Source organism: Eurypyga helias, unplaced genomic scaffold, assembly GCF_000690775.1.
Source record: "Eurypyga helias isolate BGI_N326 unplaced genomic scaffold, ASM69077v1 scaffold4518, whole genome shotgun sequence".
In the NCBI taxonomy this organism is placed as follows: domain Eukaryota; kingdom Metazoa; phylum Chordata; class Aves; order Eurypygiformes; family Eurypygidae; genus Eurypyga; species Eurypyga helias.
Genome location: NW_010267425.1, coordinates 31,187 through 43,656, shown reverse-complemented (window position 1 = coordinate 43,656; position 12,470 = coordinate 31,187).

The following is a 12,470-nucleotide window of genomic DNA, read 5'->3' as shown; positions in this document are numbered from 1 at the left end:
CATCAAGGCCTGCATGGATGCCACGATGAGGGGAAGGGTGAGATATTTCTCAAGATCATATCATAGAATCATATCATAGAATGGTTAGGGTTGGAAGGGACCTTAAAGATCATCTAGTTCCAACCCCCCTGCCATGGGCAGGGACACCTTGCACTAGACCAGGTTGCTCAAAGCCACATCCAGCCTGGCCTTGAAGACATCCAGGGATGGGGCATCCACAACATCTCTGGGCAACCTGTTCCAGTGCCTCACCACCTGCTCTGTGAAGAATTTCTTCCTGACATCTAATCTAAACCTCCCTGATTTCAATTTATACCTATTACCCCTTGCCCTCTCCCTACAGGCCCTTGTAAAAAGTCCTCTCCCAGTACCCTTGCAGGCCCCCTTCAGATACTGGAAAGCTGCAATGAGGTCTCCTCGGAGCCTCCTCTTCTCCAGGCTGAACAAGCCCAGTTCTCGCAGCCTTTCGTCATAGGAGAGGTGCTCCAGCCCTCTGATCTCTGCACCCACTGCAGAAGGAAGGTCCCTCCGGCAGCTGCAGGCCACAAAGGAAATGGTAGCTGCAGCAACATTTCTAGCACCATGTTGTGCCAAGGTTAGGGTTAGGAAGTTCTTTCTGCTGACTAACTGGGGTGTCCGAAGAGCGCTCTCCCCAGGCAACACTGGCCAATGTAGGTTTGGTCTTCTTTGTGTAGATACTCCAGCATAAGGATGAGCAGGAGACTGTGCAGTATAGCTCCTTCATGTGGCCACCATCACTGGTGGGTAGCTGATTAGACAATTGCATGAATTTCTATGTTATTTATACAGTTGTTTCTGGAAACCTAGTTAGTTTAAGACATAGTTTGCTCTCATGGATCTTTGTCCAAGCCTTCCTTGCTCTGCTCCAAGCTCATGCCATGGGAGGAGTGCTTGATGTGCTGCTCCGTGCTTCACTGTAGAAGTTCTTAAAATAGACCCTCCATAGGCCATGATGCCTACATATCCACCCGTCTGTGGGTAGCAGGTAGATGGATGCCCTTCTTTCACCACTGGCACAAGGTGTATGGTGTGCCCAGGCGGAACAGCTGAGCACCATTGATTCAGGTGGCACCGAAGTATCCTTTTCATTAAAATTAATGCTGAGGTTTCAATTCTCGTGTGACCATTTAGGCTTTGTGCCAGCTAATCCCTCACCTCTCTTACTCCCCCAGACCTGAGGACTGTCCTGTGCAGGTGACTGGTGACTCACTACAATTGACCAATGTGGCCAGGCCAGGGCCTCAATGAGAGCAACAGTGAGTCTCTCCTGTCTGTTTAAAGCAGTGACACAGGGAATGGTGGCTTGGAGTGTTCAGCTGGAATTTGCCAGCTAAGGATCTAGCCCTGCAGATTTTCACAGGTGTAGCAAGTCAAGCTGTTGTGCTGGTAATAGAATGAGGAAGACTGAAAAAAAAAAAAAAAAAAAAAAAGTAGTTACCTGGCAGCATCCCTTTAAACCCATGAGTCATCATCATGAGCACATTTCTGATTTTCTTTCCATTCATGTCTCAAGGACCAATATCTCAGTTCATGAAAATTTTAGGCAATTGTTTTTCTGCCTGGTCTTACAAACTCTGTCTAACGGATGTGGGTAGTACGGGTGACACTGTTATGAATGAACAGTGCTCTGTTGAGGAAGTCCATGCACGTCCTCCAGCTCTTCACCAGAACACGTGAGGCTGCCTGTGGGTCTGACAGCAGCCAGACTTCAACATCTGAAATGGAGCAGTGATGGAGAAACTGCTGCTTCACATGCTTATCAGCCATAGCCTCAGAAAGCAAAACAACCTGGATTTCAGGGCTCTGCTTTAGAGAGAAAATGCATTGAATCAAGGTGCAGGTCTAGTTCTAATACAAGGTCTCATCTCACATTATTGCATTGATTATTGTAATTATGCCCTTTCAGGACTTTTCCAAGCTACACTATATCCAATTATAGCCATTTTAAATACCTTTGTACTGTACATCATGTGGTGCTGGAGAAAGGAGGTAGCAGATGTATTTTATTTAGCTTCCTGTTCTTACAGTAAGGCTTTTTATGGATAGAAGGGTTAGCATTATTAATGTTCTTTATTTCACTGATGGCTATATCTGAAGCTATCTTTCTGAGCACCATGCCAAAAATGTACTTATTTGTGTTTTTACAGTGCAGTGTCCAGTTTTAAAAAGGGATGAGGAATAGGCCCTCCATATTCTTGGCCCATTCTCTTGTGGTAGGAGTTATACATTGAATTTTCATGCACTTCATTTTCAACAAAAAACATGCGTTAGTGTCATCACTGGGGCCCAAAGCAGCGGTGAAGCTGACTTCAGTGGGAACTGGATTTTTTCTTGAGTATCCCCTTATGTTGATCAGTGGTGATTAGAAGATCTAAATCTTCTGGGCTCCCTATGCAGTGGAGCAGCTTTCCCAGGAGAGTGACTCAATTTCTCTCCTCTTTCTTTCTTTTCCTCCTCCCCAGCTTTAGTATTGGGGTTTCCTTTGTTTAATTATTTTGGGGTTTTTTCCTTGCCTGAACTTGAAGACAAATTACACCTAAGCTTTAATTTGCCAGGCTATGCATCCGCCTTTCCTCAATGAAATACTGATGTGTGACTTACTTCCACCATCTTTAATGGGTTAAAAAAAAAAAAAATCTGTTGACCTTCTTTTGATTCCTTTGTGGGAAGTGATCTCAGACTGGGAGAACCTCCACAAATGCCATTCTCAGATGAAAGTCACATTGTTTCCAATTCTTGAAACTGCTTTTCTGCCCCAAAGGATTGATTTTCTCTCTTTCTCTCTTTTATTTCTGTGGGGTTTTTTTTTTTTTTTCTTTCCTTCCTTTGCTTTTTTCCTTTCCTTTCTTGTCCCATCCAGCAGCCAAACAGTGGTCATTATTGGAGATGATGTCAAACTTTCCTCCTAGGAAGCCTTGTTTCTTCAATGAACATGTCTCACCCAGTTGGCATGCATGTGATTACTTCATATGTGGACATCATCAAGTGCTCTCACACTTTGCTGAGCCAGAACCAGATGTAGTTTTACAACTGAAGTATCAAGTGTCCCTATGAGATGTAGTTTTTTAACTCTGCTAGAGGACCAGCAAGCCGATTCTGGGTGCTGCACATTACTCTCCCCTGCTCTGATCCGTCATCCCTCCTTCCTAGACTGAGACACTCTGACCCTTCCTGCCCTGATCCTGTCAGTCTCCAGGAACTCTGCCAGCCTCTCCGAATGAGGGCCATTGGTTGCAAATACCTGCAACTCCCCAGCTGCTGAGCAGCTGACTTGCCAGACAGGGCTCCCACCATGGCACAGTTTGAGGTATTGATGGTTCAGGCTGGGGTGATGAGAGAAGAGGAAAAGCAGGCCTGTACTGTTTGGCAGCCTGCTGGGTCAAGCCTGTTGGTTTTAAAAGGAAAAGAAATGGAAAGGGATTATTATCCATTTTCTTTTTCCCGGATCTCCCTCTGTGCTTTCAAATAGTGAAGGTCAAATCTGAATGCCGGCATTTCCCATGTGTGTTATCAAGTGTCATCAGGGCAAGGAACCCTGGGTGAGAGCCTGCAGATGTCCCATGCACCCAGCTGCTCCCACTGCTCAAATCTCAGTGGTGCTGGCCTGCCTTGACCAGTTTATGCAATGAATTCTCCCAGCCACCCCAGGCTTCAAATTGCATTTGGGAGGATCAGACTCACAGTTTACGTTGTTAAGAGTTAATGTCTTCTGGTCTCTGAGTCACTGCTGATGAGTATTTGGATGTTTGGACCCTTATCCCCTTTCACACTTGAACATTTACCAGCAACATTAATGAGTTTCGCAAGCAGTCGTTGTTGACTAGAGTGAACCCAGGGCAAAATAAATGGGAGCAAAGTAGCACACTACCATAATCCAACCATCCTGATGATAGCCAAATCTGAGCTGCTGACCACAAGGCCTTTGGAGTAAAATACTTCAAAATTACCTATACCTTTGCTTTGCCTTATGTCAAAATACTCATTTCTAGTCAAAAACAGAAAACCAAAAGGCCCTACAAAGTCCAAAAACTTTTTCTGTAATAAGTCTGAAATTTACTGACTCTATTTCCTACATAGCATGAATATAAAGTTTCGGTAATTCAGGAGGGGATACATGATACTAAAATGTTCTCAATCCTCTGAATATGTATTAAAAAAGAAAAAAAAAAAAAAAAGAAGTGACCAGAATCATGATAGATTTTTATGTCTGTGCTCATGCAGACCTACTACAGGTCCCTTCCAACCCTTACCACTCTGTGAATCTGTGCGTGTGAATCTATAGTTGCTCTCCCTATAGTAGCAGGCACTGAGATCCTGTATGTAAATCATGTTGCAGACTCATTAGTGTTACTGCTGCTTGGTTGCTAGCTGAGACACCAGTTCTGATTTAGGGTATTTTGACACTTAGCAACAAACTAAGCTTTACTGAGCAGGTGGCTGAGCCAAAATAGTAGCAGAGTTCGCAGTTAGCTGAAATAATAACAAGGAATTGCTGGTCAGAATATGCTTTCTTTCTTGATTTATTAAAACAGCCTAGGAAAAACCAGTTTGTGAAGGATCCACTCCCACGAGACACCTGCTTCAAAACCACCCTGGTACAGGTGTGTTGCTTTGCATGCATGGGAACGGTTCCCACGCTTGGAATGGCCAACCAGTAGACCCATTCACCTGTGGTGGCCAAAGCAATCAACAGTGTGTGTGTCTTGCTTACCCAGGAGATCTTTAACAGTTCAGTTCTAGGCTGTCCCAGCAGCTTCTTGAACCTGCATCTAAATCCACCTTCCTTTCTAGATCTGCATTGCAGTGCTCTCTGCCTGAAGAAGTGGAAGATGTATTGGTCTGCAGGACAGTCTCTCCCAGCCCTGGTGTGGCATTTCCCTTTCTCTCACCCCACTCAGGCTGTACTGAGAGGCTAAGGATATCCACCTTTCTTTTGAGGGTCTCAGTGATACCTCAGACAGAGGACCTCGTCTCATGGGTTTCCAGCCTGGCTGTCAATGTTAACCATCACCTGTACAGCTCCACACACAAGACAACTTTCCAAGCAATGGAGACAGCACAAAGGTGTCACTCTGCTGTGCAGTGCCCACAGCCTTTCCCTTTCTGAGAGGGAAGGAGACCACTGCTCTTGACAGCAAGACCCTCTCAAGGTGCCACAGAGCCAGATTAAATCAAAAGGAAAGCTTGGAAAAATCTGAGGAGACTCCAGCTCTCCACTCCAGACAAAACGTACTCGATTGTTCGCTCTGGTCACTCTTTATTCCTTTATGCTGCATGTTTGTGGTTTAATCCAGGGATATAAAACCCAGAGCTGAAGGTCAGACAGAGCCTGAGAGATCATCTCTTGTGCCCTGTGTCCACTCCATCTTTTAAGGCGTGACCATGGTCTTGCCCAAAGCCCTGCTCTTCTGGGGTGGCTGGCTAGCAGTGGTTGAAAGAGCAGCAGTGCTCTCAGCAAGAAGGCAGGTTCCTCCTGGCCTCGAGGCTGGAGGAAGGTGCTGAGGACGTCCAAGCATCTGGCTGCTTATTGCACTCTGTGATTTTGTTGCAAGACCACCATGAGCAACTCTCTTCTAGAGCTCTCATGTTCTGCAAAACAGTGCTAGAAATAGAACTTTTTCTCATGTGCAAGACTTGCCATCTGTTTGGGAACCTTTCTGGCAGGTTCACCGGCTGAACATTAAGAAAGGTTTTGCATAGGAGGATGAGAAGGTGTATGTGTGGGGCAGGCTGGGGTGGTTGCCTTGCAAGGACTCATGCAGCAATCATGACAGCAGCAGGGAGGACTGGGGCACAACCTTGGTAGGGACCGCTGCGGGTATTTCCAGCGTGCTGAGCTGGACATGAGGCTCCATGCTCAGGCCGATAAGACAGTGAGCGGTAGCCACCTGGTAGCAGGCCTCCATTTTCTTGGTCACTTCATTATGGACATCCAATCTGAACCATTTTAGAGGGAAGAAACTTATTTTCAGGGTGGAAAGGAACATTCTCTGGAAAACAAGCTTTCCTGCAGCATCTCAGTTTGAACTCACACTAGTCTCAAGTCACTTTCAAAAATCCTGAGAGTTTACATTTACAGATCACTATGTATAAAGGACTAAGTTTTATTAACATTTCCAGAAGAAATCAATGAAGATATTGCAGAGAATTATGATCCCAATGAGGAAATAAGATGCAGGAGAAGAGGGATAGTTAATAAGCAAGGAGCTTTTCCCAGAAAATTACCATTGCATTATTAGGAAAGCATGAGGAAAAGCGATATATATATAACTCAGGATGTGAGTGAATTGTCTGGCTTAGGGGAGAAGGTAAAGGAGAATTGTTTTCTAAAAAGTTATTTTTAAAATGTAAGCAGATCTTTAAAACTCAGGCAAGCATTCTGCATATTACATTCGCTAGCACAGGTAATCCAACAAATGAGCACCGAACCCAAAGGGTTCCATCCCAGATGATAATTCACATGCAAGAGATATTTAAGTGTACCCCTGGGGCCGCATGGAAAGATTGGACAGGGACCTCTGCGACAATTGCACTGCAACGAAAGAGGAGGAATGAGCAGCCAAGCCCGTGGTACAGACTGGAGTTAACAGAATAAATTTAACCGTGCAGTAAGCAGTGGGATCCTGCTATTGCTTCTGTGAGCACCCAGCCTGATTATTACCATGTGATAAACTAGATTATTTCTTAGGAGTAGCTCTTGAATAGTCCTTTACATGTTCACGAGGAGGCATGTAAGCTGCTTTCTTACCAACTAAAGACATCCTAAAGGGTCAGGGCTCAACACTGTTGGACATCTGAGTGCTTCGGACATGCCTGGAGATGAGCGTGCACGTATGCATGCAAAATGCATGTGTGTGGAGACCTTGAGGTAGACAGCATTCAGACTTTTAACAAGCATGATTTGAAAGACTGCCTAAGATAAAATGAACGCAGGGAAACGGTTTTGGAAATGGCAGATAAGCGAGAAGCGCTGACAATTGGGCTTCCTGTGCTTTTGCCCTCACATTTCAGTGCCTGAATTCTGAGTTGTTTGGGAACTCAGTAACGTACTTAAGACTACTGAGTGAAACAGAGCCAGGCTTAGAGCTCAAAGGTATTACGAATCTTCCTGTCAAACCTCCAGGGAATGAGACCAACATTCAAGCTACAGGATATATAACGTACTTTACCATTAAGTTGATTCATTTGCACGTCAACAGTCTGTATATGTGCTAATATTTTAAAAATCTGTAGGTCACTTTAAAAGGAAAACAATTGGTAATGCTTTAGAATCCATATCAAGTGAAGTGACTGACTCAAAGGCAGTAGAAAACCATCAAGGCTTTAACAATAGCATGAAACAAACTTTAACGGAGATACAGCTGTGGCTAATTTTGAAAGAAAGTCATTGAAGCATCACTGGGTATTCTTCTAGGGTCCCCCCCTCGTTCCCCAACCTCCCCCCCCCCCCCCAAAAAAAAATGTAGCACTGTGTTGCACCATATGACTGAGCCACTCTGGACCATCCTTCAGTGTAGTGAGACACCTAAGACAACTTACAAATGTGTTGAGAGAGGAAACAGGTGAAAGGTGTTTCCAAGGCTGACACAGTAGTAAAAATTTTGGTTTCTGATGAAAAAAGAATACCTGGCTGGAGTACTGAGATACCTCATTGTGCTTGTCACACAGCAATGCTCAATTGATGTACTTCAAGAGAAATTTGTGAGTCAAAGATGACACAGCAGTGTTGAGTTCAAGGTTTGCACCAGTATCAAATTAAATTTATTACAAAAGACTCAGGATACAAGCGTCCAACCTACGTTAATTAAAAGTAGATCTCTGTAGCAATCAAATACTACCTCTTAGTCAATAAAGAGCACAAAGCCAAACCGAGACCTGATGTAAGCTAGTCCAGCTCTGACACAACAGTTGCTTTTGGAATTACTTTTTTCCTGTCTTTACAACACAATGAAACATAGTTAATATTGCTTCTTTTAAATGATGGAACATTATCAATGCTCTTGTATGTCTTCCGGTATGACACACCTCTTCCTGAGAGGGGCCACATGCTTCCATTGAAGTCAGCGGGAGCCAAGCACTTTTCACTCAGTACCTTTAAAAACAGCCCTGTACCTCTCTGCAAATCAACCCTCACCAGAAGTAACCACCTGGGGCATTTTTTGCTGGAGAAGTCACATATAGGATAACTTTAATTCCTTTACCTAATTCCGTATTATATACAGGATTTATAATAATCTAGTGTCTTAATACCATTTTTCTAAGACTTTTTAAAATCCATAGCCCATGTATGCCTTTGGGAAAAAACACCAACTTTCTGATCATCACACAGCTTTTCATTTGAAGTCAAGTAAGAAGTAGTCTATGCTTTAAAAGTTTGTTCTTATTATTTCTCCCCATTATTTGTTTTCCTGAAAGTGTGAAGATTTTGTTAAAAAAACCCGCAAAACCAAACAACCAGCAGTGGTTGTTCTGAAGATCACGATCTGGAGTCTGTGGCTCAGCACTGGTCCTTGGCTCCAGGCAATGCTTGCAAGCAGTATGACCCCTTCCCAGCTGTAAAACCAAGACACAAAATAGAGAACTGACTTGCACAAGGATGCCCAATAATCATCTGTAGAGTTAATTTAACCTGAATTGCCTTCCAGCTCTGTCTGGTTGACCTCATTGCCTCCTTTGGCAAATGACTTATCAGGAATGTTTCCCCCTTTCTCTGCCTACAGTTCTTTCCCACAGTACAGAGATATGCTCCCTGTTCAGATTCTCAGATTTTATTTCTATTCATCCCCTTGATTTTCCCATAAATTTTTGCAAATCCCCTGAAGTCAGTATAAGTGACAAGAGAAGCAACAGGCAGAATTTTGAAGTTTTACAAGCTCTTTCTGGCATTATTGTCTATCTTTTCTTGTGTACGCTAGGAAGACTAGTGCTGCTCCTGGGACTGACTTAATTGCCCCATATCCTTTACCAAGAGCCTAGTCGAGTCAAAGTCAAATCACCCTCCCCTTCACCAATCACTGTGACGGGTCTTTATGGCCAAGCAAAGCAGAGGAGAATAGATTTTCTGATCTCTGCTGCTACAGGAACTTGGAAACTAATTAATCTCACCGACGTCAAGGTTCAAATCCAGGCTTCAACTCCATCACCATGGATTTGTGTTGCACCAAGTCCCCCAGCTGGTAGGCTTGCTGTGGGGCTGAAGGACTGACAGCCTCTGGACTGTGTCACACATCCAGACTGTGCAAGCCCAGCAGTCTTGTTGGTGGTGACTTTCCCTAGGTAAACTCACCAGGCTGAGACTTGCCTGAAAGCCCTGATCTTACTGGAAGATAAAAATGTTCAACTATACAGCTACATAACATTAATATAATACATCATTAAAATAAAAAAAATCATAAGAGCTGGACAATGAAGTCTTTGCAAAGTTAGTTGTTGCAGTGGTCCATTGTTTCAGTCACTGCTGTCCCACTGAAAAGGACGTGGGGTACTTCCATTCTCAAGCAGGCAGCCTGCCCCAAGTGTGTCCCCGCAGATGTTTGGGATTGAAAGGGAGGATCCCACCACTTGTACGATGTCCGCACATAACCTGTGCCTTGGCCAGGATTTTTGCCTTGTGCTCTTCAGTTCTGTGACACCCCCTCCTTTTGTTTTTTTTTGTGGGCACTGCAAAGTGTCTGAAGTTTTTGCCCTAAATTCAGCAAGTCCAAGGAAGGAGAGAGGGAGCTGCAGCAAGGGCTGGAGGAAGGGGCACACCACAAGCCACAGCTTGCCCTGCTTTTCCTCCCCACTAGCTATTCAAGTGCAGCTCAGAAAACAGTTATTCTTTCTTCACATAATTTCCATTGTACGCCACAACTGCATTTTCTCAATAGGCCCCATAATACACAGACGGGTGAGAAGCAAAATTTTACCCCCAAAATCAAGATGCTCCAAATACAACTGATTTTTGAGAAGAGGTAGACTTCCTGCTGCATATTATGGATTCAGCATGTGACCCTCATTAACTTCTCCTGCAGCAATGAGTACGCTACCTCCGCACAGGGGAGATCACCCAGAGCTGCAAACGCCTAATCACTCATGCCAGGCTGACCCACCAGCTCATCACCAGAGGAGAGCAGTGCCAGTGAGGGCACACACACCCCAAACTGTCATGACCCTCATCTTCTACTTCTGCTAATCCCTTCCCTTATCCACTACATTTTGCCCCACTCCTGCAGGAGATGAAATTGGGATCCAGAAGGAAGTTGTCGATGTCGATGTCCCATCCCTGAAAGTGTTCAAGGCCAGGCTGGATGAGGCTTTGAGCAACCTGGTCTAGTGGAAGGTGTCCCTGCCCATGGCAGGGGGGTTGGAACTAGATGGTCTTTGAGGTCCCTTCCATCCCAAACCATTCTGTGATTCCTGTCCCCCTGCCCACCCATCCTGGACAAGGGAGGGATTATTCCTGCGGAAGAAGTGCATGTAATGGGTATATACAGTGGTGACGACTACTCTGCTAATGGGCTGACTTAGGATCAGCCATTCACTCCTGTTTTTTGACTTTGTAACCTGTTCATGTCCTCTATGTAGACCCAGCAAGAGCAGGTGAAGCCGAGTACCTGGGGCAGGCAAATACCCCAACTCTCTTTACATGCTTGGACATGCCAGGTCAGAGCTGACAATTGTGCACAAAACAGACAGAATGAGGGGGTATGCAGCTGCTAAAATCTTGGAAGGATTGCAGCTTTAGCCTGCAGCTGAATGGGCAGCATGCTGCCGACCAGAACTATTATTTTGGTGCATGATTTGTTACTAAGCACCCCTTTTTCTAGGGACAAGCTTTGTGCAACGGAGAAGACTACAGACTGAACAAACTGTAGTGGCTGAAACTCTTTAAATATCACCTTTTCAAGGTCTTTCCACTCTGCAGTTAAGCTCGTGTGAAGTACTCCTGAGGAAGCAGAGAGGACAGAAGGCTTTTGGGTGATGTGGGAAAGAGGGGGTCCACCTTGTATCCAGCTCTCCTCTGACACTGCAAGATGTGTCACCTCCCCAGCTTGGCCACTACTGCTCTAATTGGCTATGAGGATGTTGAGGGAGAACACTTTTCCCAAGGCTTGCAGTCTAGGTTGGAAAAATACTGGTAACTGTGCCTCTGTGGAGTGTTCATATCATCCTTTGGGACAGTAGGAGATACACAGATGTGAACAATGTTGTGCACAGCAGTGCCTCCAAAGCAAATGAGTGAAATGCAACACTTTTCCTCCCCACACACATTTTTTCTTTTTGTGATGCCTTAGCTCATTCATTCTTCAAATCCCATTGAATGACACTTTTCATAATTGCATAGGATCTAGCTCAAGATCTGGTCAGGCAGCACCCTATTTGACAAATCAACCCACTGATTAAATTGTACAGGAGCATCCTGATCTGCAGGTACAAGTTGGGTTCTCACCAGTTTCTCTGACACAGTGGCAAAACCAGACCAGAAGCAGAAATACCAGGGGAAAAAAAAAACCAGTCAGAAGCAGAAATCACACAATCTGTTACAGGAGTTCCCAAACACAGGCCTACTTAGAATCATGACAAGCAGCTAAAGAAAAGCTATGTAAAATTGTTGTTGTCAAAGACTCACTCGCATAGACAAAAGAAGGAAAACAAAACCCCACTTTCTTTTCAGTCCAGACCGGCCTACTGCGATCTGATACTGTAGGTACTGCTCTGTGTGCTTGTCATTAATGGTACAGTGCTGCTCTTAATCTAAAAGCCAGAGTGGCCTCTCTTGGCAGTTTTTGCTTAGAGGCTGGGTAATATCCATTCTGTGTTCAATACAGGAGATATGATAGAACAAATTCACAGTGCTCTAACGTGCTAAAGTGCTACAGCTGTTGGTAATGGTGTCTGGCCAAGAGCTTGCAGCTGATTAGTGTGAACGCAAAGCAAGCCCATTCCATGGGTTTTGCTGCTCCGCTAGAATACTGTCACTGTTACGACACCGGTTCAGTACAAAGTCAAAGAAATGCAAATAAAACAAAACAGCATTCACCATAATACAGTTCATCCCCATACAAGTTACTTGGATAAAACTGTTCTTAGAAGATTTGCATTCAGTTTAGGATGGCCAGAAGTTGCATCTTCTGAAATGGGTGAAATAGGATTTCTGCATCTGACCAAATATCGCACAGCTGGCAACTTGGGTGCCTGAGTTGAGACTTCGGAAAGCATAGTCCACTTCTGCTGCAATGAACTTAAACCAGCCTTTCCCAGGAGAGGAAAATATCTCTTTAGAGGGGTCTGGGAAGCTCCAGGGACTGTAGAGCCGTTGAAGTTATTCCCCTTACTGATCTCCAGAAATAAATTCCAATACATTCCTGATATCAGTTTTTGTCCTGGCAGCTGCCCCATACCTCTCCTTAGACCCAGCTCTGTCCAAGGAGAAGAATGATAGTGTCAGGGTGGATAAGTTCCTAGGC